The sequence below is a fragment of the Chrysochloris asiatica genome, unplaced genomic scaffold, assembly GCF_000296735.1.
Source record: "Chrysochloris asiatica unplaced genomic scaffold, ChrAsi1.0 scaffold00311, whole genome shotgun sequence".
Classification (NCBI taxonomy): domain Eukaryota; kingdom Metazoa; phylum Chordata; class Mammalia; order Afrosoricida; family Chrysochloridae; genus Chrysochloris; species Chrysochloris asiatica.
This window is the reverse complement of record NW_006408829.1, coordinates 1,088,087-1,114,037: the sequence shown is the minus strand read 5'-3', so window position 1 is coordinate 1,114,037 and position 25,951 is coordinate 1,088,087. Positions and strand designations below refer to the sequence as shown.

Below are 25,951 nucleotides of genomic sequence, written 5' to 3'. Positions count from 1 at the left end.
GAAGCTAACCCCTATCAGACTTACATGAGAATTACCTGTACTCATATTTAAGTGGAGGAGTTCTGATGGGGTGCTGTAGGAGAATCACTCAACTACTAACAGTAGTTCAAACCCACCAGCTGCTTCTCGGAAACTCTATATAGTGTTATTGTGACTCGGAATTGACTTAATGGAATTTAGCAATCCTATGTACATATTCTTATCCTAGACACGTTAGGAATTCAGACTTATACATCTATGTATTCTAGATCACATCTGTCTTATATTTACTAGATAGTCCACAGGCTCTTTGAATTCAACATGTACAGAATGAGGTTAGGATCATTCCCCTTAAAATGTACTGGCGCCCAGCCTGGTGGACTGGAACTTGGCGCTCCAGCGTCCTCTGCCTCGGCCTGGCGTGGTTCTCCCTTCCACTTACAATGTGAGGTCTTCAAGCCAGTGAATGTCCTCCCCACTCCTAGCCCTATGGCCCGCCGCCCAGATGGCCTCTGCCATGGTAATTTTCTTTCATGGATTGGAAGATACAGGGAATGGGTGGGCAGAAGCCTTTGCAGTTATCAAAAGTTCACACAACAAATGTACCTGCCCACACACGCCAGTTATGCCTGTTACATTAAACATGGAAATGACTATACCTTCTTGGGTTGATATTATTGGGCTTTCACCAGATTCACAGGAGGATGAATACAGAATCAAAGAGGCAGCAGAAAACGTCAAAGCTGTGATAGACCAAGAAGGGAAGAACGGAATCCCTTCTGACAGAATTATTTTGGGAGGATTTTCTCAGGGAGGAGCTCTGTTTTTATATACTGCTCTTATCACACAACAAAAACTAGCGGGTGTCATCGGGCTCAGTTGCTGGCTTCCACTTCGGTCTTCATTTCCACAGGGTCTTATCAATGGAGTTAACAAAGATATTTCTGTTCTTCAGTGCCATAGCAGTTCATTGATAAGCTCCTATCTCCCGTGGACTGATGTCGCTAAGAGGCCTTGTGTGGAAATACACCAGCATCATATAGAGTAGGAACTAACTGTTCACATGCCTGCCCAATTCCGAAACTTCTCATGTTTGCCTTGTTAAAATGTTCTACAAATACATGCCAGTGACAGACTAAATAATGTTTCTTCATGAAAAGCTTTCAATGTTTTAAGTTTCTAGATAAGTGTTTGTATATTATGATTCAGAATATACTAGTATTAAATAGGTTAAGCACCTAGTGTGTTTTTCTCAAATATAATTCAGTAAACTAATGAATACTGTAACTAGATTTTTATTACATTATTTGAAATTTATTAGTGTGGTTACTGAAAATATATATATGTGTGTGTGTGTGTGTGTGTGTATACACAGTGATTGTAATGCAAAATAAAATAATAATGAGGTGGTGTTACATTACATATAATAGTAGAAACAATACTTTTATGTGCCAATGAAAAAGTTCTTCTCAATTACTGGCCCCTTTGTTTTGGGCAACAGGCTTTTATCCTTTTCTTTTCTTTCTTTTTTTTTTTGATATCTCTTGTTTAATATTCATTTTCCTCTTCAGAAAAGAAATTTATTCTTCCTGTATCATCCCTTATAACAGACCAAATATTGCCTCTCTTCCATAGATATCTGCTGTTATTTAACATTCTAAATCACAGACATTAGGTATTTTAAATGCATTTATACATATACATAAAGAAATGAAACATCACTTAAAACCTCTGCAGTACTTATTTCTGAAACTGTACCTTAGTCCAAATTTAGACTTATTTAGTTTCCAATCCACATGAATTTTCAATCCATGTAACAGGAATAATTCTGTGGATTTTGTTTTGTAAAATCATGTGAAAGAATTAGGTCATATACTATTATATGTTACAAAATACTTAAGATTTCAATATTAGATGATTTGGTCTAAGATGGGTCTTGTAGCATAGAATTCATTTATTTTGTGAATATATCTGAAACCAACTACTATGGAAAATTAACAATCTTTAAGAAAAATGTATTTTATTTCTATTTGCCAATGAACATACTTGAAACTTAACTTTAGTCAAAAATTTCAGAGGACTGGTAAAAATTATTTGAAAACATTTAATGGACAATAAAAGTTAGTTAAAACCCATATGGTATAGTTACTAGACATTTAATATAAAGCAGAAATGTATGCCTGTTATTTCTGAACTGTTAATTTTTCTGCTGATCAGAACAGTATTATGAATGCATCTTTAAATGGGTGCTAGTTGAGAGTTCATTCTTCATGGATCAACTACCAACACTCACGGAAACAGCAGTCAAGAAATCAAATGACGTATTGCATTAGGCAAATCTGCTGCACAAGACTTTTTTAAAGTGTTGAAGAGAAAAGATGTCAGCTTGAAGACTAAGGTGCGTCTGACCCAAACTATGGTACTTTCAATAACCTCATATGCATGTGAAAGGTAGACAATGAATTAGGAAGGCCGTAGAAGAATTGATGCTCCTGAGTTATGGTGTTGGAGGAGAATATTGAAAGTGCAATGGGCTGCCAAAAAACCAATAGATCCATTTTAGAAGAAGTGCAGCCAGAGTGCTCCTTGGAGGAAAAGATGGCCAAACTTCATCTCTCATACTTTGAACATATTGTCAGAAGGGACCAGTCACTGGAGAAGGATATCATGTTTGTTAAGAGGAGGGACAGAGAAAGAGAGGAAGACCCCAACGGGATGGATTGTCCAAGTGGCAGCATCAATGGACTCAAGAGTGGCAACAGTAGTGAGGTTGGCCCAGGATCAGGCAGTGTTTTGTTCTGCTGTGCATAGGGTCACTATGAGTCAGTACTGACTCAATGGCACCTAACAACGACAGTTGATAATGGAAATGATTTAATAATATACCAAGTAGAACGTTATTAGAGAAGCCATATGGTTGTATCTGGATTTTGAAATTATGTACAATCATTTATGAAATAATTTTCCTTTACTCTAAAGAATATAAACCCCTTAGTTTTACAAATAAGCAAAATCTTTATGGTAAATGTCTTATTCCGTTGAAATATTGTGCTGCAATGTGGGAAAATGTAAATCCTTTTCAAGATTTTTATCAATGAGAAATAAAATTTATTTCTGACCAAAAAAATTAATTAAATGTACCCAGAAATTTCTATCTTATATTTGCTGCTAGTTGTTGTTAGGTGCCATCAAGTTGGTACCAACTCACAGTGATCCTATGCCCAACAGATCAAAACACTGCCTAGTCCTGGGCCAACCTCACAACTGTCACCACACTTGAGCCAATTGATGCTGCCACTTTGCAAATCCATCTCATTGGGGGTCTTCCTCTTTTTCTCTGACCCTCCACCTTAATAAACATGATATCCTTCTCTAGTGACTGGTCCCTCCTGACAACATGTCCTAAGTATGGGAGACAAAGTCTGGCCATCCTGGCATCCAAGGAGCACTCTGGCTGTACTTCTTCGAACACAGATCTGTTTGATCTTTTGGCAGTCCATGGTACTTTAAATAGTCTCCTTCAACACCATAATTCAAATGCATGAACTCTTCTACGATCTTTCTTACTCACTGTCCAACTTTCACATGCATACCATGGCTTGGGTCAGGCACATCTTAATCCTCAAACTGACAATCTTTTCTCTTCAACACTCTAAAAAGGTCTTGTGCAGTAGATATGCTTAATGCAATACATCATTTGATTTCTTGACTGACGCTTCCATGAATGTTGATGGTTGACCCAAGAAAAATGAAGTCTTTGACAACTTCAGTCTTTTCTCCATTTATATGGATGTTGCTTTTTGGTCCAGTAGTAAGGACTTTTGTTTTCTTTACGTTGAGATGCAATTCGATGGAAGGCTGTGGTATTTGATCTTCATCAGTAAGTATGTTATTTTAAGTCCTCTTCTCATTCAGCAAGCAAGGTTGTATCATCTACATATTGCAGGTTGTTAATGAATCTTCCTCCAATCCTGATGTCATGGTTTTGTTTTTGTTTTTTTTCATATAACCTAGCTTTTTACATTATTTCTTAGCATACAGGTTGAATAAGTGTATTTGTTGGTAGATATGTTAATTGTGAAACCTATGCTTTAGATCTGATCATTCTTCCTGACTCTTCCCTCTTCATATCACATTTCAATTCAATTTACAAGTCCCTCCAGTTTACCTCCATAAATATTTCTCATATCCGGCCTGTTATCATCATGCCTCCACCACTGCCTTGACGTGGGCTTTAACCAGTAGCTCTTTTATTTGTTTCCTTGCCTCCTGTTTTGTATCTATTCAATTCATCTTCAACAAAGCCTCCAGGGGTATTTTTTACACAGAGATTTAACTATGTTATTTCCTGGTGCAAATCCCTTACAATGACTCACCATCACCTATAGCGTACATTCCAAGCTGCTTAATTTGGTTTACATGGCCCTTCATGTCTTATTGCTTCCAGTCTGAGGTTTGTGCCTAGCCACCCTGAACTACTACTATTAGTTTCTCTTTCATATATCATGCTGTTTTAAAGCTTTTGTGCATATTGCCCCTTCTGTCTTAATGTTATTTCTTGTCTTCCATGTCTGGAAACACCTGTGCAATTAGAATCAGCTTTGACAGCACCTCTTCTAGGAAGCTTTGCCTTTTCCCCACATTAATTCCTTTTATGTTCTCATTGGTTCTTGGAAAATACTCTGGGCATAGCTATACCACGGTATTTCCAAGTTGTTTTATAATTGTTTAAATCTCACTTTATACTTGGCAATGAACTACTTGAGGGAAGAAAACATATTTTATCTATTTTAATCAAATTACTTAAAAGTATGCCTAGAAGATAATAAGTTTGTAGTCAAAATTTTGACAATAAAGGAATAAAAAATGTTTGGGAGAATATACCAAATCAATTACCCTAAACTTTCTGGGAATTAAGGATATGAGAATTGAGTATGACATCTGGCTTTGTCAACCAATATGAGGGCAAGTTTAGGCTAGGAGAGAACAAATGTTTCATTAGTAAATAGAATAAAATTAAAGTTAGTAGAAGAAATATATTTTTCTCATAAAGACTAAGTTGAGTAGCCCTCAATAAGAATATCATATTTTCAGTGGACAAAATGGTTTAATTTTAGTTGCTTTGAGAAAATATACCATGATCCATAATAAAAATCTTTATACTAAGGTCTGTTTAAACAAGTTCAGCAGATCAAGCTCACCAGCTGCTCCTCGAAAACTCTATACATGGTCGCTATGAGTCAGAAATGACTCAATGGTGCTTAACAACAACAACAACAACAATCCTCATCTCAACTTCGCCTTTTCCAAACCCTCATATTTGTTCCCTAAGTTAGCAGACATTAAGAAAAATGCTTATTATCATATCTGATGAGAATGGATCACTGACATTCAAAGACTTCTAGCCCAAATAATTTGTAAGTGATTAAAAGATTGGAGATTGAGGTATCCCTATTTTGTTGTTGCTGTTGTTGTTAGGTGTCATCAAGTCAGTACTGACTCATTGTAACCCTGTGCACAATAGAACAAAACACTGTCTGGTCTTATGCTAACCTCACAACCAGTGCTACACTTGAGCCCATTGCTGCTGCCACTATGCCAATCCATCTCATTGGGGGTGGGGTCTTCCTTTTTCCTCTGACCTGCCACTTTATCAAACATGATATCTATCTACAAGGACTGCTCCCTCCTGAGAATATGTCCAAAGTATGAGAGATGAAGTCTGGCAATACTGACTTCCAAGAAGCATTCTGGCTGTACTTCTTCCAACATAGATTGGTTTGCTTTTGTGGCAGTCAACGGTACTTTTAGTATTTTCCTCCAGCATCACAACTCAAATGCATCAATTCTTCTTTGTTCTTCCTTATTCACTGTCCAACTTTTACATGCATGTGAGGTTATTGAAAATATCACCACTTGCTTGGGTCAGGTGCACCTTAGTCGTCAAACTGACATCTTTTCTCTTTAACTCTTTAAAGAGGTCTTGTGCAGCAGATTTTCCTAATGCAATATGTCATTTGATTTCTTGATTACTGCTTCCATGAGTGTTAATGGTTGATCCAAGAAAACTGAAGTCTTAGACAACTTCAATCTTATCTCCATTGATATGGATGTTGTTTATTGGTCCTGTGGTGAGGATTTTTGTTTTCTTTACATTGAGATGAAATCATACTGAAGGCTATGACCTTTGATCTTCATCAGTAAGTATTTGAAGTTCTCTTCACTTTCAGCAAGCAAGGTTGTATCATCTGCATATCGGAAGTTGTTACTAAGTCTTCCTCCAATCCTGATGCCACGGTTTTCTTAATATAATCCAATTTCTCAGACTATTAGCTCAGTATCCATATTGAATAAGTATGGTGAAAGACTACAACCCTGGCACACACCTCTCCTAATTTTAAATCATTCGGTGTTCCCTTGTTCTGTTCAAACAACTGCCTCTTTTGTCCATGTACAGGTTCCTCATGAGCGCAATTAAGTGTTCAGGAATACTCATTGTTTGCAATGCTATCCATAGCTTGTCTTGATCCACACAATCGAAAACCTTTGCATAGTCAATAAAGTAAATATTTTTCTGGTATTCTCTACTTTCAACCAAGATCCAGCTGACATCAGCAATGAGATCCCTCATTCGACATCCTCATTTGAATCTGGCTTGAACATCTGAAGTTCTCTGTCAATATATGGTTGTAATATATGGTTGTAGTTGTTTTCATATTATCTTTAGCAAAATTTTACTTGCACTCTGTTTTGTAGTAGAATTTAGATAATGCTGACTCCAGAATACTACATAAAAAAGAGACAAGTGGAAAATAATCTAAGGAAAAAGATTGTAGAGGAAAGCAGATGAGAGAGCATCCATGTGGGGAATTGACTAAAAACCTAGCAGTATCCAGGATGAACATCTGAGGAATCTAAGTTATGAATTTCTGACCCTTTTGTGGTACAGGAATCAGATGGGGAATTGTTGCATTCCAATTTGGCCCATATTCTACGTTATGTTGTTGTTGTTGTGAAGTGCCATTGAGTCAATTCTGACCCATAGCGACCCTGTATCAGGTTTCCGAGGAGCAGCTGGTGAGCTTGAACTGCCAACCTTGCAGTTCAAATGGCTTTGCAGTCTGGCACATTAACCCACAGCACCACACCAGGACTCCATTCTATATTATACTCTCTCCTTTATTTATCTTTGGTTCATTTGGTTCAGTTAGAAAATGTTTCTATCCCCAACAGGATCTGTATTTAATGGACAGAAGATAGGTTAGTCTTGTTCAGAGTGAGGAACTAGTTGTCTAGCTCCATATATGTCTGATAGATATTGGTTAGCATTCATTATTCATTGTTTTCCTGGAAATTGTGTTGTCTAGAGTTATTTGTTTCATATTGGAACAATAAAGTAGTTATGAGAGCTTTGGTGACATAAAGTGTTACACGTGGGCTGTTAACCTTAGGGTCAACGGTTCAAATCCACCAGTCCCTCCACAATAGAACGATGTGGCTTTCTGCTTTTGTAAATATAAACAGCCTCTGAAACCATATACAGAGCCACTATGGGTTTGGATTGACTTTACAGAGTATAGAAAAACAAGGCAGATATAACTTTAAAATAAGAACGTGAGATGAAACTAAGGGAATAATACATCATATAAGAGTGTTGACCTCATAGAGGAAGTTGTATAAGTTCAAATATTTACAAAGAACTTTTAAAATAGGAAAGAAAATTTTCTAAGATATAAGTTACATTTATGGTTGATTTTGTGGGGTTGGATGGAGTATTCAAGCAAGTTCATGCGTATCTGGGGCATATCAAGACTTTGCCTGTACAAATGAACTTGGGTAAATATGCAACTTTCAACAGATGTGGAAGTTGGAGTCATGTAAAAAAATTCTATATTCCTTTAATTCTATCTGTATGAAGATCTTTACAATAGTACCATATAACATAATGTCTGGGATTAATGGACAATCAACTTTACTTGAATGAACCCAAGGTCCTGATTCTATGTGAACTAGATAAATTTGGCGAAAGCCAAATTGTCTACATGCACAGTAACAAAATAATATTAAAACAAGTAATTTATGAGTAATTGACTCAAAGTAAAATAGTTTCTTATGTAGCTTGGAAAAGTAAAGAACTATTTGAGTTTAAGGAAAGGCTAGTTCAACTTTACCTGAGGATCTCAAACAATACTTGAAAATGGAAAACACTGCAATAGCCTGAAACTATAATAGAAAATTCTATCCACTTGAATTATAATGTGCTCAGAACTGCATATGACTGCATTTCTGTCTTAGACATGATTGTGACTAGAGGCTAAATTCTTGAACTTCATGTACCGCAGTTGTCCAATAAGTTAAATTAGAGGGTTCCATGGTAATTCAACATGGTTGTTAAACCATTTGGAGGCTAAAGTACTGATAGAATACATTGGATTATAACCTCAGTTGTGGAATCTGGAAATCATTCTAACTAGGAATATTCTATTTTTTTAATTTGTTCAACTTGTAGCATGCTTTTTGGAATTGATATTTATAGGATCTAAATGTGTATTTACTAAAATAGTTAGAAGAAAATAAACTCAGGTCCTTGGGGTTGTGAATTCAGTGCCAAATTGGGGAAACAACAGAAAGTCCCTGGCTTTTGCCATACAACTTAACTCAGTCAATCTCATAGGCTATTCTGAAGGGCTGTCCCTTTACTCTCCCAACTGACAAATGGCTCCTGATGGACACTTGAGTCACTACCAATCAAGGTATTTTATTTTCAGTTAAAATATATTAATAGCTGAACATTATAAATATAATCTACAACCTCAGAACTTTCTATGAATCTAGAAGTTTCTCTGCTTTAACAACTGCCATTGAAGTAATTCAAAGGCCACTGTAGGAATTTGACAGTGTCTCTTTCCTGCTCTACTTTCTGTTTCTACTAGAACTGCTAATGAGCAACCTGTGCCTGCAAAGAAATAGGAAAGTCCTCTTTTTATCATAAGATGATGGAAATTGTTATTAGCAACAGATATTAGGACTTGAAACACATTTTTTCCCTCCGTCCCTACAAAATGTAATATAATTAAAGTATTGTTCTCAGGTTGCCCTAGAAAGGTTATGGGTCAGCTGATAACTATGATATCATTACTTCTATGGCATATATGTGCATGTTCCATTTGTGTGTGTTTTTGTGTATGTGCATATACATATACGTATATGTTATGTTTGAGTCCAACCAAATTGTAGTTAGCAGTCCAATGCTTATCCTACAGTGCCACACCAGGACTCTCTCTCTCTCTCTCTCTTTCTATATATATATGTATGTATATATATATATTGTTGTTGTTATGTGCCGTGGAGTCGGTTCCTACACAGGGTTTCCGAGGCTGTAAATCTTTACGGGAGCAGACCACCTCATCTTTCTCCCGCAGAACTGCTGGTAGTTTCGAACTGCTGACCTTGCGGCTCACAGTGCGATTCATAACCACTATGCTACCAGAGCTCCATATATATATATATATATATATATAGTGTTGTGGTGTGCCATTGTATTAGTTCTGACTCATAATTACCCTCTATAGGGTTTCTGAGATTTTAATATCTATAGGAGCAGACAGTCTCAACTTTCTCCCACAGAATGGCGGGTAGATTCAAACTGCTGACTTTGAAGTAAGCAGCCTAACTCATAATCCACTGTTACCAAGGCTATTTGTAGATATATAGTGGTGGTATGCCACCAAGTCAGTTCTGACTCGTAGCAAGTACGTATAGGTTTTCCTAGGCTGTAAATCTTAACAGGAGCAGAAAGCCACATCTTCCTCATGGGAAATGGCTGGTGGATTCAAACTGCTGAACTTGCATTTAGCAGCCCGGCTCAGAACTACACTCTTGTGCATATATGTTTTGTTGTTATTGTTGTTGTCAAATGCCATCAAGCCAGTTCTGACTCAAATACACATACACACACACATATATGTGCATGTGCACACATATATGTAATATACACACATATATATAACAGCACACATATATGGATATGTGTTATATATAACATATACACCTATATGTGTGCAACTGCTAGGTCCTGGGCCAACCTCACAATTGTTACCATGTTTGAGCCTACTGATGCTGCCGCTTTGCCAATCCATCTCACTGGCAGGTCTTCCTCTTTATATATACATACCTATGTGTGTGTGTGCATGCACACTTACACATTATCATGTTTATATTCTCTCCAGAAGTCAAATATTGTACTCCATTGTGTAAAATCTGCTGCAAAAAAAACTTTAAAGTATCAAAAAGTAAAGATATTTTTGAAGACTAAGGTGTACCTGAATAAAACCATGGCATTTTCAATTGTCTCCTATACCTATGAATGGTGAACAATGGATAGAGGAAGACTGAAGAAGAACTATGCATTTGAATTATGGTTTTGGTGAAGAATACTGAAAGTACCATACACTGTCAGAAGAATGAGTAAATCTTTCTTGCAAGAAATACAGCCAGAATGCTCCTTAGAAGCTAAGATGGGGAGACATCTCAGACACCTTGGACATGTTATCAAGAGGGATCTGTCTTTGCAGAAGGACACCATACTTGGTAAAGAATAAGGTTAGTGAAAAAGAGGAAGCCCCCAACAAAAAGGATTGACTCTGACTACAACAATGGACTCAAATATAGCAATGATCTAGAAGATGCTCTGTTATTTATAGGGCCACTATGGCTCAAGACAAATTTGATGGTACCTAACAACAATCCTAAGGAGCTCTGGAAGCGTAATGGTTAAGAATTGCGCTGCTAATCTCACAGTCAGCAATTCGAAACTACCAGCTGTTCCGCTTTCAGCTCCTATAAAGATTTACAGCCTCAGAAACCCTGTGCTGGGTTGCTATGAGTCACAACTGACTCCACAGAACATAACAACAACAACAACAGTCCTGGTGTGGCACTGCAGGTTAATGTGGTATGCTGTAATGTCAGTTTGAACTGCAAAGTCACTGGCTCAAGCTCACCAGCCACTCCTAGAAGACTCTACACAGGGTAGCTATGGCTTGAAAGCAGCTCTTTGACACTTAACAACAAAAACCTGTGTACCATAGAAGTAGTAGCATCATAGACTCTACTTAACTATCATAACTATGTACAACATTCTTGGAACAATCCAGTAAGTGTTTCTAATACACAACTTATAAGAACCTGTAATATAAATAATTTATAAATTGGAGCTAGATATGACTACTAATGAATCAGAACCTATTGTTTTGTTAACGTTTTCTTCCGTTTATAAGTAGGGAAAATTTTATTTTGTTATTACTCATAGTCATGGAAACTAGCAGTTTATCTGGTAATCACAGTCAAGGCATGTAGTAACAAAAATGATACAAGAAAAATGCTTGCTTTGGATGCGTTGTGAAATCAACTGAATCATTATAGGCAAACTGGAGATTACCTGGTGTTACCCGACTGCTTTGTGAGTGTAACAGAAAACCACAGCCACATAAAATACTGGCATGTAAGGTAAATAAACCCAGGAAATCCTGGTTGGTTGGCATTTTCCTTCTCCAAAAGGCTTTAAATTTCTTTCACAAACACACAAAAAATCAGAGCTTATGATATAGCACCAAGCACTAAGCAGAAAATCAAGTGATTTAACTGTAATTTCAACTGTGGTATTAACTTGGACAGGTAACTTTAACATCTCCTACCAACAATATCTACATAAACACAAAGCAGTGTCTAAATTTTTTCCAAATGATTTATAAGTTATTCTACATGATTTCTATGTCCCTATGCTGTTACTATTAAGTGCTCTCAAATGGTTTCTACTCATAGTGACCCTGTATAGGGTTTCTAAGGAGTTGCTAGTGTGAACCACTGACATTGTGGTTAGCAGTCTTATGCATATCCTACAGTGTCACATAAGGACTCCACATAAAATGCTCTAAGTCATGCTTTTATCTAATAATTAATTTAGAATTGTTGTTGCTGTTGTTATATGCCACTGAGTAGATTCTGACTCACAGCGAACCTGTGTAGAGTTTCCTAGGAACAGCTGGTAAGTTTGAACCACCAACCTTGTGGTTCAAACCAACCTTGGGGTCCAGTGCTTATCCTACAGTGTCACTAATAAAGTAGCAGCAGTAAATGGATTGCTACCCTAGGAAATTATTTGTAAAGAATAAAATAGTGTGAGATGTATCCTGGTACTTGTCTGTGTCATGAAAGAAGGAACTAATAATCTGTTGTGGTTTTAGTGACTATTTCTGCTGTATAAAATCTTCCTAAAAATACAAAAGGCTCTAATTATTTGGGAAATGTTCCATGGAAAGGAAATGAAAGCATTAGCCTGCCTGGCAACTGCTGGTGGTAACTATTGAACTTTGTGGAGGCTTGTTTATCTGAAGGTTAGCCAAAATTCTGGTAAAGAATATGGGCTGGATGTCTGTCAAACACAACATTTTATGTGAGCTTTCCAATACTTGTGTAAGTAATTACACAGAAAAATAGCTCTCCTTGAATTACTATGATACTTCTAATTCCTTTTCAAATCTAGAAATTAACAGGCATGCAAAATCTAAAACAGAAAATATTATTCACTTTTTTTTTTTGACCAAAGTAAGATTGACATGAAGATAGAATTCGGAACAGTCATACATCTCTAAACCTAGAAAGGAAACCCTAGACAGGGTTGCTATGAGTCAGATCCAACTTAACAACGACAACATCTCTAAAAGCATCTGAATTTATCCATATAATTCATATCTTTTTGTCAGATCCATGTTCCTTGTCCAAATCTATTTTCTGTGAAACAATACACTTCCATGGCTTTCAGAACATTGTCACTAAAATGGGCCATCTTTATCATGAAAACTCAAGTCTAAAACTTACTTATCATCTCTCATGAAAAGTTATTTTTTTCCTTATCCATTATATAATTTACTTTAGTGTCACCCTGCCTAGAAATTTTGGAATCAACTTTGAATATTCTCTTTAAATTCCCAATATCATTGTACCATACAAAGTAAAAAAAAAAAAAAGTACTAATACAAAATCATAGAAACCTTTAATAAATGAATGATACGAGACAATTGCAATGGCATATTGTGAAGGAGTTTTAAGAAATTGAATTTGTGAGAAAAAATCCAGGAATCTTGTGCCAAGGAATTTTTTTTCCATTAAGACAATGCACCTGTTCGTAACAAGGGTAACAAGGCTGTCTAATGAAATTTAAATGGGAGGGCTTGCCCTGTATATGTTATAGCACTAATATTGCTTCTTCAGACTTCCTTTTGTACCCAGGCCTCAAAGAACATTTATTTTAAAAGGAACATGATTTGAGTCCTTTGAGGATGCTAAAATGGTCTTTTTGACATGTAAATTGTAAATCAAAGAATCCTTTAAGTAAGACTTAGAGAAATAGAAACACTGCATTCAGAAGTGTATAGACATAGAAAAGGAATATGTTGAGGAAAAAATAGCTTTATATTTTGATATTTGGTTATTAAAGGTTTCTATAATTTTGTAAAAATAATATTATTTAAGGATTCTATAATTTTGTCTACTACTTGTTTGTCAGTTTGTCATACTGTGGTGACTTTCATATAGCTGTGATGCGGGAAGCTATGGCACAGGGTCATGCACCATGGACAAGTTTCTGCTAACCTTCCAGACAAAGACAGACTAGGAAGAAAGAAAGACAGATTACTCTGAATACTTAGTCACTGAAAATTTTATGAATAGAAATGGAACTCTGTAAGCATGAGAATATTAAATATTGAAACATGATGAAGAATACCAGAATATTGTCAGATATAGTACCAGAAGATGAGCTTCTCAGGATGGAAGGCACTCAAAATATGACTGGGGAGGTACTGCTTCCTCAAAGTTGAGATGACCATGATGATGGGAATATAGTAAAGGTCATCAGGACCTTCATTCGCTGATGGGCACAACTTGTAATGAAAAGAAACAGCTGTAAACATTCATTAACAATCAGAACATAGAATGTATGAAGTATGAATCTAGGAAAATGGGAAAGAGTCAAAAATGAAGTAGAACATGTATACATTGATATTCTCAGCATTAGTGAGCAGAAATGGACTGGTATTGCCCATTTTGAATCTGACAATCACATGGTTTACTATGCCAGGAATAACAAATTGAATTGGAAGGTGTCATAATAAAAAAGAATACATCAAGATCTGTTTTTAAAAACAATGCTGCCTGTGTTAAAATGAGATCCATATGCCTACAAGGAAGACCAGTTAATAGCACTAGTATTCAAATTTGTGCACCAAGCACTAAAGCCAGTGATGATAAAATTAAAGAATTCCACCACCTTTTTCAGTCTGAAATTGAGCAAACATGAAATCAAGATGTGTTTGATCATTATTAATGATTGAAATAGTAAGGTTGGAAACAAGGAGGAAGGACCAGTAGTTGGAAAATATGGCCTTGATGACAGAAATGATGCTGAAGATCACATGATAGTATTTTGCAAGACCAATGACTCCTTCATTGCAAATATCTTTTGTAAACAACATAAGAGATAAGTATACACAAGGATGTCACCAGAATACACAGAAATTAAATAGATTACATCTGTGGAAAGCAATGGTAGAAAAGCTCCATATCATCAGCCAAAACAAGGCCAGGACAGACTGTGGAACAGACCATCAATTGTTCACAGGTAAATTCAGGCTCAAGCTGAACAAAATTAAAACAATTCCACAAAAACCAACATATGACCTTAAATATATCCCACCTGAATTTAGAGATCATGTGAAAAACAGATTTGATGCTTTAGACACTAAAGACAGAAGACCAGAGAGTTGTGGGATGACATCAAGAATACCATACAGGTAGAAAGCAAAAGGTCATTAAGAAGACAAGAGAGAAGGAAAAAAAAAACAAGTGATGTTAAAAGTAACTCCGAAACTTGCTCTCCAGAGTAGCAATGCTAAAGCAAATGGAAGAAACGAGGAGGTACAAGAGCCGAACAGAAAATTTCAAAGGTCAGCTTGAAAAGATAGTCAATGGTTACGAAATGTGCAAACACCTAGATTTAGAAAACCAAAAGGGAAGAATAAGCTCATCATTTCTCAAAATGAGGTAACAGAAGAAAAAAATTCAAGCCTCGATGTACCAAAAACCAATGGTTGATGTTCAAACATTTAAAGAGGTAGCATATGATCAAGATCTTGAAGGAAGAAGACCTAGATGCATTGAAGGCATTGGCAAAGAGCAAGGCACCAGGAACAGATGGAATCAAAAGTGAAATCTTTCAATAAACTGATGAAGCACTAAAAGCACTCACTTAACTATACCAAGAATTTGGAAGACAGCCACCAAGAATTTAGAAGGCAAACTGACTAGAAGAGATCCATATTTGTACCCATTGCAAAGACAAATGCCCTAACAGAATGTGAGAATCATCGGACAATATCATTGATATCCCATGTGAGTAAAGTTTTACTAAATATAATACAAAAATGATTGCAACCATACATTGACAGAGAACTTACAGAGGTTCAAGCCAGATTCAAAAGAGAATGTGGAATGAGGGATCTCATTGTTGTCTGAAAGTAGAGAATATCAGAAAGATGTTTACCTGTGCTTTATTGACTACATGAAGGCTTTTGATTATGTGAATCATGACAAGCCATGGACAAAATTGCTGAGAATGAGTATTATAGAAAAAAATTTGTGCTCATGAGGAACCTGTACATAGACCAAAGAGGCAGTTGTTTAACAGAACAAGGAAACATCGAATGGTTTAAAATTAGGAAAGGTGTGTGCCAGGATTGTATTCTTTCACTATACTTATTCAAATTGTATGCTGAGCAAATAATCCAAGAAGTGTATTATATGATGAAAAATGTGGCATCAGGATTGGAGGAATACTCATTAACAATCTGTGATATGCAGTTGATACAACCTTGTTGCTGAAAGCAAAGAAGTCTTAATACATTTGCTAATGAATATCAAAGACCACAGCCTTCAGTATGGGTTGCATCTCAATGTAAAGAAAACAAGAAACCGCACCACTGGACCAATAAATAACATCCATATAAATGGAGAAAAGATAGAAATTGTCAAAGACTATATTTTGCTCTGATCAACCATAGCTTCCAGCACCACAGGAAAATATAAACCACCACAGCTTGATAAACTGACCAATGAGTGGTGGTAACAGTGGGATACTTCAGCACAAGAATATTGAATATTATTTGTAAATATCTATTTATAACAACGTAAATGGTGACTATCCACATGGAGTTCATCAGATGGAACACGTGGGAAACAAATCGACATCTGTGGGAAGAGATGATGAAAAAGCCCAATATCTTCAGTCAAAACAACGTCAGGAGCCAACTGTGGTACAGACTGTAAATTGTTCATTTACAAGTTCAGGCTGAAGCTAAAGAAAATTAAAACAAGTCCATGAGAACCAAAATATAATCTTAAATGTATCCCTCCTGAATTTAGAGACCATCTCAAGGACATATTTCATGCATTATACATTAATGACCAAAACCCAATATTGTGGAATGACATTAAGAACATGATATAGAAAGAAAGCAAAAGGCAATTTAAAATATAGGAAAGAAAGAAATGACCAAAATGACTCTCAGAGGAGACTCTGAAACTTGCTCTTGATGGTAGAGAAGCTAAAGAAACGGGATGAATTGATAAAAAAAGAAAAAGTACTGAACAGAAATTCCAAAGGACAGTTTGAAAAGACAAAGTCAAGCATTATAATGAAATGTGCAGAGACCTGGTGTTTGAGAACCAATAGGGAAGCTGAAAGAACTGAAGCAAAAATCCAAACCTTGGGTTGCCATATTGAAGGACTCTATAAGTTCAATACAATAAGCACTGGACTGAGAACCACAAGGTCAGTGGTTGGAGCCCACAACTGCTCTACAGCAAGAAAGATGAGACTATGCTCCTGCTAATGTGTAAAGCCTTAGAAATCCTGTATGGCATTGCTATGAGTAGAAATCAATTTAATGGTACTTGACAATAATAACAATAATGGGCAAAATATTGAATGATTCAGGGTCATTAAAAGAAGATGGAAGTCTGGGAACCATCAAGGCAAGTTGTCTCTTCAGGACAAACACACCTCCAAGTCTGAAACTCAAAGGGAACAAATGAACAGGCATGTACACTTGCTGGTGACCACATTGGTCTTCTGCTGAGTGGAAGAGGGGGGAAGGCAGCAAGGAAGAAAAAGGCTGAGTTCAACCATGTTCCATAGACTCCTGTTGACCTGGAGATGAGAGAGAGAAGAGGAAGGGCTGGTTGGTCCAAAGTGTGGTGACACCTGGGGACACCTGAGCCCATGGACAAGGACATAGCCATGGAGGACTAGAGCAGAGAGTGAAACATTCAACTGATATGAAGTGAGGGGAGATGCATAAGAGTGCCCAAATTTGCAGATAGTACCCATTTGACCTAGTCTTGATGGCTCAATAATCAGAACTCGACTAGAAAAAGATTTAAAAAGAAGAGAGAGAAGTGATAAAGAAAACAAGTGTAAATTGCTACAATTTGATGAACTTGACCTATACTTATGGGTGTGGTTGTTCAAAATACCATTTGAGAGGGAAAGGAATCTTCACATCAAGTATCAGGTATTCCCTCTGTGTACAAGGCACATAGGGACGGATAACTTAGGCTTTGGCTACCTAAAATGAGGGGGTGATAAAGGCACGAAGCAACTGGTTTACTAGTTTTTGAGAGGGAGTTTAGTTTAAGAGTGTGTAGGGCAGGGTAGAATTCCCACTGAATAGTTTTCATCTTGTCTGATGGGTCTGGTGAAAAGAGAGGGGGATAAGATTCTTATGATTCAATAGTGAGTAATCGTTATCATGACTAATTGTGACTGTAACAATTGTAAAGGTAGAAGTTTTGTAACAAAAGCGGGGGGGACGGGGAGGATAGTTAGTCTTAAAGTCCAGAAACAAGGGACACTAGAACCATAAATGGAGAAGAGCATGAGCAGAGTGTGGGCCATATCCAAAGAAGTAGCAACACCAGAAATGGGGGCAAAGATGAGGACATGGAGGGAGAGAGAGAGCAGCTGAAGACTAGACTCACAGAAAGAGAATGACTGAGTGCTGGTGGCCAGGAAGCAGGCTTGCAGAATGGAGCCTTTGATTGTTTAAATTATTATATATTCCTGAGTGTTTTTGTGTACAATCCATCCCCACTTAAAAAATTAAACAAAAAAAACAAAACAAAAAAACCCCCCAAAAAACCAAGAAACAAAAAACAGAGGGAATAGAAGCAAATATTGTTGAATGATGATGATGCATGGAGGAGATCATAGCCATTGCAGTGAAACAATAGTGTAAAAGCAATGTTCTCCCATGTAAACTATCACTCAATTCACCATAAAACAAAACAAAACAAAAAAGGAAATGAAATGGGAGGAATACGCTGTCACTGTACCAAAAATAATTGGTTGAGGCTCAACCATTTCAAGAACGAACACATGAACTAAAACTGATGCTATTGAAGAAGTCCAAGATGCACTTAAGGCATTGGCAAAAACAAGGCTGTTGGATTTGACAGAATACAAAGTGAAATGCTTCAACACATTTATGCAGTACTGGAGATGCACACACATCCATGCCGTGAACTTTGAACGACAGCTACCTCACTAGAAAACAGGAAGAAACACATATTTGCGCCCATTCCAAAGAAATGTAACTCAAAGGAATGCAAAATTTATTGAACAGCATTATTAATATCACATGAAAGTAAAATTCTGGTGAAGATAATTAAAAAATGGTTGCAGCAGTACATTGACAGGAAGCTACCAGAAATTCAAATTGGATTCAGAAAAGGATCTATATATCAATGACCTATCTATATATCATTGCTGATGTCAGATGGATCTTGGTTGAAAGCAGAGAATACCAGAAAGCAATTTACTTTTGTGTTGTTGACTACACAGAAGCATTGAATTATGTAGATCAAAACAAGTTGAGGATAACCTTAGAATGAATGGGTATTCCAGAACACTGATTTGTGCTTACGACCAAAGGCAGTCATTCAAACAAAACAAGGGGATAGGGAATGGTTTAAAGCCAGGAAAGGTGTGTGCCAGGTTTGTATCTTTTCACCATACTTATTCAATCTGTATGCTGAGCACATAATCTGAGGCTTGACTATATGAAGAATATGGTATCAGGATTGGAGGAAGCTTCATTAACAACCTGTGATGTGCAAATGACACAATCTTTCTTACTGGAAGAAAACTGATTAACATAAAATGCTACAGACTTCAGTATGTATTGCTCCTAAACGTAAAGAAAACAAAAGACATTCACAACTGGACTAATAAATAACATCATAATATAGGGAGAAAAGATTGAACCTGTTAAATATTTAATTTTACCTGCATCCACAATAAAAAATCATGGAAGCAGAAGTCAAGAAATCAGATGACATTTTGCAGTAGGCAAATTTGCTGCAAAAACCTTCTTTAAACTATAAAAGAGAAAAGATATCAGTGTAAGGACTAAGGTATATCTGATCAAGCCGTGGTATTTTCAATAACTTCATACGCATATGAACGTTGGACAATGAATAAAGAAGACCTTAGAAGAAATGATAGTTTTGCATTATGGTGTTGGCAAAGAATACTGAAAGTATCATGAACAGCCAGAACAAATAAATGTAACTATTTTTATTTTTTGGAAGAAGTAGTCAGACTATTCCTTAGAAACAAGTATAGTAAGACTTAATCCCTCATACTCTGGACATAGTGCCAGGAGGTATCAGTCCCTTGAGAAGGACATCATTCTTGTTAAAAGGGAAGGTCAATAAAGACAGGAAGATGCCCCCAAAACAAGGATTGACAAACTGGTAGTAAAAATGGGCTTAAACAGCAATTGTGAAGATAGGACAGGACCATGTAGTGTTTCATTTTGTTGTGCATAGGGTCACTATGAGTCAAAACCAATTCAAAAGCTCCTAACAACAACAACTATTACATCCATGAGGAAAATGTTCCTTTAAACAATCAACTGTATAAGATGTAATGGTCAACATTTGCACAGAAACAGAGATGAGAAGGGTAGGAGAAGCAGAGAAACTGGAAATAAGGCTGGCAGGGTGGAATGGAGACTGCTGATTCATTATAGGTATTGTAGCAGCTGTGACAAAACTATCTGTGCATGAATTGTTGAATGGGAATCTAATCTTCTGTATAAACTTTCACCTAAATCTCAATAAAGTTAAAAAAAAAAAAAACCACATTTTTTTAAATGTAAGTTATTAAATAAAATTGATTTAGAGCATTCCTCTAATGAAAAATAAATTACCTATAACTTTTTTGTTTTGTACTGTTTCCTTTTGAGAAAATCCTACATTTGAAAGAGAGTTCTAAGTCTATTTTAATGTCAGAGATATTTTTGCATGGTAGGAAAAAAAAAAAAAAGAAACACCAAGTAAATGGACACAGGCTTCTTGATGGTTGAACAAATGCCTCTTCCTTATTTTGTAATTCATTTTCTCCTTCAGGCAGTATTTTTTTATGGCATCCTGACAGAAGCAATTCTAATTTCCTATCTTTGGTTTGTGGTATGGTTTTAGAGGTTGGCATGATGTACATTAGTATGACATGCATGTCATTTTGAGATGAAAAGAATTGACCAGAATCTTATTGTAGCCAGATTTTTTCCTAACAACCTGACATCATTTTGGATGATGTCCTCAATTCAAATTTCCTTTTAGCATACATACAAATAAATGATAAAAACAAAAACCAAACCCCAAAAATCTGTCATTTGTAATATATTGTTGTTGTTGTTTAATCTAACCCCAAATCTACCAAAACCCTGTGTTAGTAAAATGGAACCTCCCATAAAGTTTGATTCTCTTTGTTTTATAATAAGCACATCCATTTATATATTTGAAGTAAAAATCTTTATAAACTGATTTCAGAATAATATTCACAAATAAAATTATGCTTAACAGAATAATATTTACTAATGTAAGTTTTACAAAATAGAATGAGGGGAGTAACGTATTAAAAGGCACGAAATGGTAGGAAAAGGAATGATTGCAATAAAGAGGACATATGAGATGGTCCCAAAGGCTAAACAAAAACAAAAAAGATAAGACAGTGTAACAGACCAAAAGAACAGACATACAAAAATAGAAATACAAATATATATATGATTTTTGGTGATTTTAATATGTTGAAATGATTCATTGTAAATGCTTGAAATGCATATGTTGCTATTGTTGTTGTTCAGTGCCTTTCAGTGGATTCCAAGTCACAGCAATTTGTATAGGGTTTCCTAGGTGCATCTAGTGGGTTTGATACACTGACCTTTCAGTTAGTAGTCCAGTGCTTAACCCTACAGTGCATGGCAGAACTCCATTACAAATAATTAATTTAAAAGTAGAATGAAAAAGATGGCATGAATCAGGTAGTTGAAAGTCAAGGTTTGGAAAAGTTCACTAAGATAAAATGTTATTAGACATTTTTCATAATTTTCCAAATGATTTTTTATTTGGAAATACTTGTAAACAGAGAACTGAAGTAGATGGGAACCAGTTTTTCATACTAAAAGTGCATTATCCCCAGATTACTTTGAAAGAAATATAACCTGTTTAAATCAAATTAATACTTGTACAAAATAAACTGTCTATTCGGATACAGACTTCAGATGCATAATTTGATGTGCTATTCTGCAAGACTAAGGAAACATATAACCAACCATGTAATCTATTGTTCTGAACATTTTCCTTTCATATTGTATTTAGATGTCAACAATTTGTGAAAAATTTAAAGCATGAACTTGTTGAAAGTTGTTGTTGTTGTTAGGTATAATCGAGTCGGTACGGACTCATAGAGACCCTACGTACAACAAAATGAAACATTGCCTGGTCTTGGGCAGAACTTACAATTGTTGCTCTGCTTGAGCCTATTGATGCTGCCATATTGTAAATCCATCTCACTGGGGGTTTCCTCTTTCATTCTGACCCTCCACCTTACCAAACATGATATCCTTCTCCAGTGACTGGTCCCTCTTTACAGTATGTCTGAAGCATGAGAGATGAAGTCTGGCCATGTGGCCTCCAAGAAGCACTCTGGCTGCACTTCTTCCAACATAGATCTGTGTGTTCTTTTGGCTGCTATGGTACTTTCAGTGTTTTCCTCCAACACCATAACTCAAATGCACCAACTCTTCTGTGTACTTCTGTATTCACTATCTAGTTTTTGCATGCATATGAAGTTATTAAAAATACCATGGCTTAGGTTCAGACTTACTTTAGTTCTCAAGCTGACATCTTTGCTCTTCAACACTTTAAAAAAGTCTTATGCAGCAGATTTGCCTAATGCAATGCGTCATTTGATTTCTTGACTGCTGCTTCCGTGAGTGTTGGTGGTTGAACCAAGAAAAATGAAGTCTTTGAAAATTCCAATTTTTCTCCATTGATAAGAATACTATTAATTGTTCCAGTGGTGAGGATATTTGTTTTCTTTACATTGATATACAATCCATACCAAAGGCTAGGGTCTTTGATCTTCATCAGTATTTGCAGTCCTATTCACTTTCAGCAAACAAGGTTGTATCATCTGCATATCACAGGTTGTTAACAAGTCTTCCTCCAATCCTGATGGCATGTTTTTCTTCATATAACCCAACTTTTCAGATTATTTGCGCAGCATACAGGTTGAATATGTATGGTGAAAGAATACAACCCTGTCGCACACCTTTCCTAATTTTAAACTGTTCAGTGTTCCCATGTTCTGTTCAAACAATTGCCTCTTGGTCCAGGTACAGATTCCTCATGAGTACAATTAAGTGTTCCAAAATACTCATATTTTGCAATGTTGTCCATAGCTTGTCATTATCTACACAATCAAAGGCCTTTGCATAGTCAATAAAGCACAGGTAAACATCTTTCTGGTATTTTCTACTTTCAGCCAAAATCCATTTGACGTCAGCAACGATATCCCTCATGCTGGGTCCTCTTCTGAATCAGGCATGAACCTCTGGAAGTTCTCTATCAATGTATGGTTGCACCCATTTCTGTATTACCTTCAGTAAAACTTTACTTGCTTGGAATATCAAAGATATTGTCTGATGATTTCTGCATTCCGTTGGGTACCTCTCTTTGGAATGGGCACAAATGCGGATCTCTTCCAATCAGTTGGCTAGATAGTTGTTTTCCAAATGTCTTGGCATAGATGAGTGAGTGCCTCCTATGCTGCCTCACTTTCTTGAAATATTTCAATTTTTATTCCATCAATATCAATTCCTGGTGCCTTGTTCTTTGCCAGTTTCTTCAATGCACCTTGGACTTCTTCCTTCAGTATCAATGGCTTTAGATCATATGCTACCTCTTGAAACTGTTGAACACCAATCTTTTCCTTTTGGTACAGTGACTCTGTGTATTCCTTTCTACATCATTGAATAATTTCCCAAGAGAATCCTAACAAAAGTTGAGGCTTGAATGTTTTCTTCAGTTCCCCCAGCTTGAGAAATGCTGAGTGTGTTCTTCCTTTTGGTTTTCTGACTCCAGATCTTTGCACATTTTGTTGTAATAATTGACTTTGTCTTCTGGAGCTGTCCTTTGAAATTTTCTGTTCAGCTCTTATACCTCCACATTTCTTCCATTTGCTTTAGCATCTCTATACTGGACAGCAAGTTTCAGAATCTCTTCTGACATCTATTTTGGTCTTTTCCTTCTCTAGTGTCTTCTTAATGATTTTTTGCTTTTTCTTTATGGTGTTCTTGATGTCATCCCACAAATCTTCTGGTATTTGGTGTTTAGTGTTTAATGTATTAAATCTGTTCTTCAGATGGTATCTAAATTCAGGTGGGATATAGTCAAGGTCATATTATGGCTCTTGCAGACTTGTTTTCATTTTCTTCAGCTTCAGTCTAAATTTGCATATAGAAAATTGATGCCCCTGGCCTTGTTTTGGATGATGATATGGAGCTTTCCCATGGTCTCTTTCTACAGATGTCGTCAATTTGATTTCTATGTCTTCCATCTGGTGATGTCCATGTGTAGTCGTCTGTTATGTTGTTTAAAAAAGGTATTTGAAATGAACAAATCATTATTTTGCAGAATTCTATCATGTAATCTCCAGCATCATTTCTATCACCAAAACCATATTTTCCAACTACTGATTATTCCTCTTCGTTTCTGATCTTTGCTTTCAAATTGCCAGTGATTATTAATACATTTTGATCGCATGTTTGATCAATTTCAATTTGAAGAAGTTGGTAGAATCCTTCTATTTCATCCTCACTGGCTTTAGTGGTTGGTGCATAAAGTTGAATAATATTGTTATTAACTGGTCTTCCCTGTAGATGCATGGATATTATCCTATCATACACAACATTTAACCTCAAAGTACTTGTTATTAAATCATAGTTAATAACTGCTTGAATTCCATTTATGATGTTCAAAAAATTCTGTTTTATGTTGCAGGTGAGTTTCAGAAAAACGCGGAATGGCCACATGTTGTTGTTAAATGCCATTGTCTGCATAGTGTTTCTGATGCTGCAAATCTTTGTGGGAGTTGAACACCTCATTTTCTTTCCCCACAGAGATACAAGTAATTTTCAACCACCAACCTTTGAGATTCAAAAACCATTGATTATACTTCAGAGAACCACATTCCCATAGTTAACTCATACTGTAACCTACAATTTTCATTGACCATTTGTTCGTTTTACAATAATAGGAGATTTTAAAAAATCATTTTGGATTTCTGAAATATGTTCAGTTTGTAAAAAGGAAGGAAAAGAACTTAAACATTATCTGCTTGTTTTTAAGTGCCAGAGAGTCAGTTCTGACTCATAGTGAGCCTGTATAGGGATTCCAAGGAGAAACTGGTGAGTTTGAACCAATGACCCATGTTTCAAACTGACCATGAGGTCCAGTGCTTTATCCTACACCAGAACTCCATATTATAGTAAAATTTTATTCAATATGAAATTTAAAAAGGCACAATGAATAAATGTTTTGGAACTTCAATGCATTCATTACATAACATTTATGATTCAAATATCTTCTAGAACTGTAACCCCCCGACCATCATGTTGATTCTTACTCAAATTGGCCCTTTGTAGGGTTTCTGCAGTTAAAAATCTTTACAGGAGCAGAAAGCTTCATATTTCCTCTGCAAAGCATCTGGTGTATTTGAACTGCTGACCTTATGGTTAGCAGCTCAATGTGTAACCCAGAATGCCACAAGGATGTCTGCTAAAGTACACATTATTAATACATGTTCTTTTGAAGATGTTAGATCATTAAAGTATAGATTTATTTCCCTTATCTGTTTAGAAAAACTCATCACAATTTTCACAAATTTTATAAGTACAAAACTTATAATCACTAAAAATAAACATCAAATTGGCTACTTGCTACATATTTAGTTACAAAATTTTAGTAACTTGGGTGGCTATCACTGCAGTTAAAACAAGTTGTCTTTTCTAGATAAATTCATCCTAAAATTATAGGCATTAATTTCACAAGATTAAGTTTCTGGCTTTGCCACTAAATTAAAATTTGCAATTTAATTATAATAATAATTTGATAATATATTCATAATTAACTGACAGCTCCTTCTCCCTAAATAAGCAGTATGGCTAGATAAATAATTTGGGGTTGATGCCCACATGTCTGACTATCTGGGGGTTGGGGAATTGAGATTGCACTCTGTGCAGTGAAACACACAACCCTAGTAGTGTAAAACTGGATTGGGGAATATCCTGTGTCCTTTGCCCCTGGTGTAAAGTGAGGGACACACATGGAAACTCTCCATACCATCCCGGATAAACCAGGAGGGTCTGCTCATCATGAAACATTTCCTGCTGTATTTGAGTAATTAAAATGCCATCATGATTGCAAACACTGTGTCAGCTGTTGTAGTGGATGTTGCTGTTAGGTGCCATCAAGTCAGTATCAACTCAAAGTGACTCTATGCACAACA

General features: G+C 36.1%; 1 protein-coding gene and 1 pseudogene across 2 annotated transcripts in view; one reads left to right on the top strand and one right to left on the bottom strand.

Moving 5' to 3' along the window:
- LOC102831324 (uncharacterized protein C4orf22 homolog) overlaps positions 1-25,951 on the bottom strand; it is a 1,137,236-nt gene that overhangs the window by 105,503 nt on the left and 1,005,782 nt on the right. The window lies entirely within an intron of this gene.
- LOC102834400 lies at positions 446-1,027 on the top strand (annotated as a pseudogene).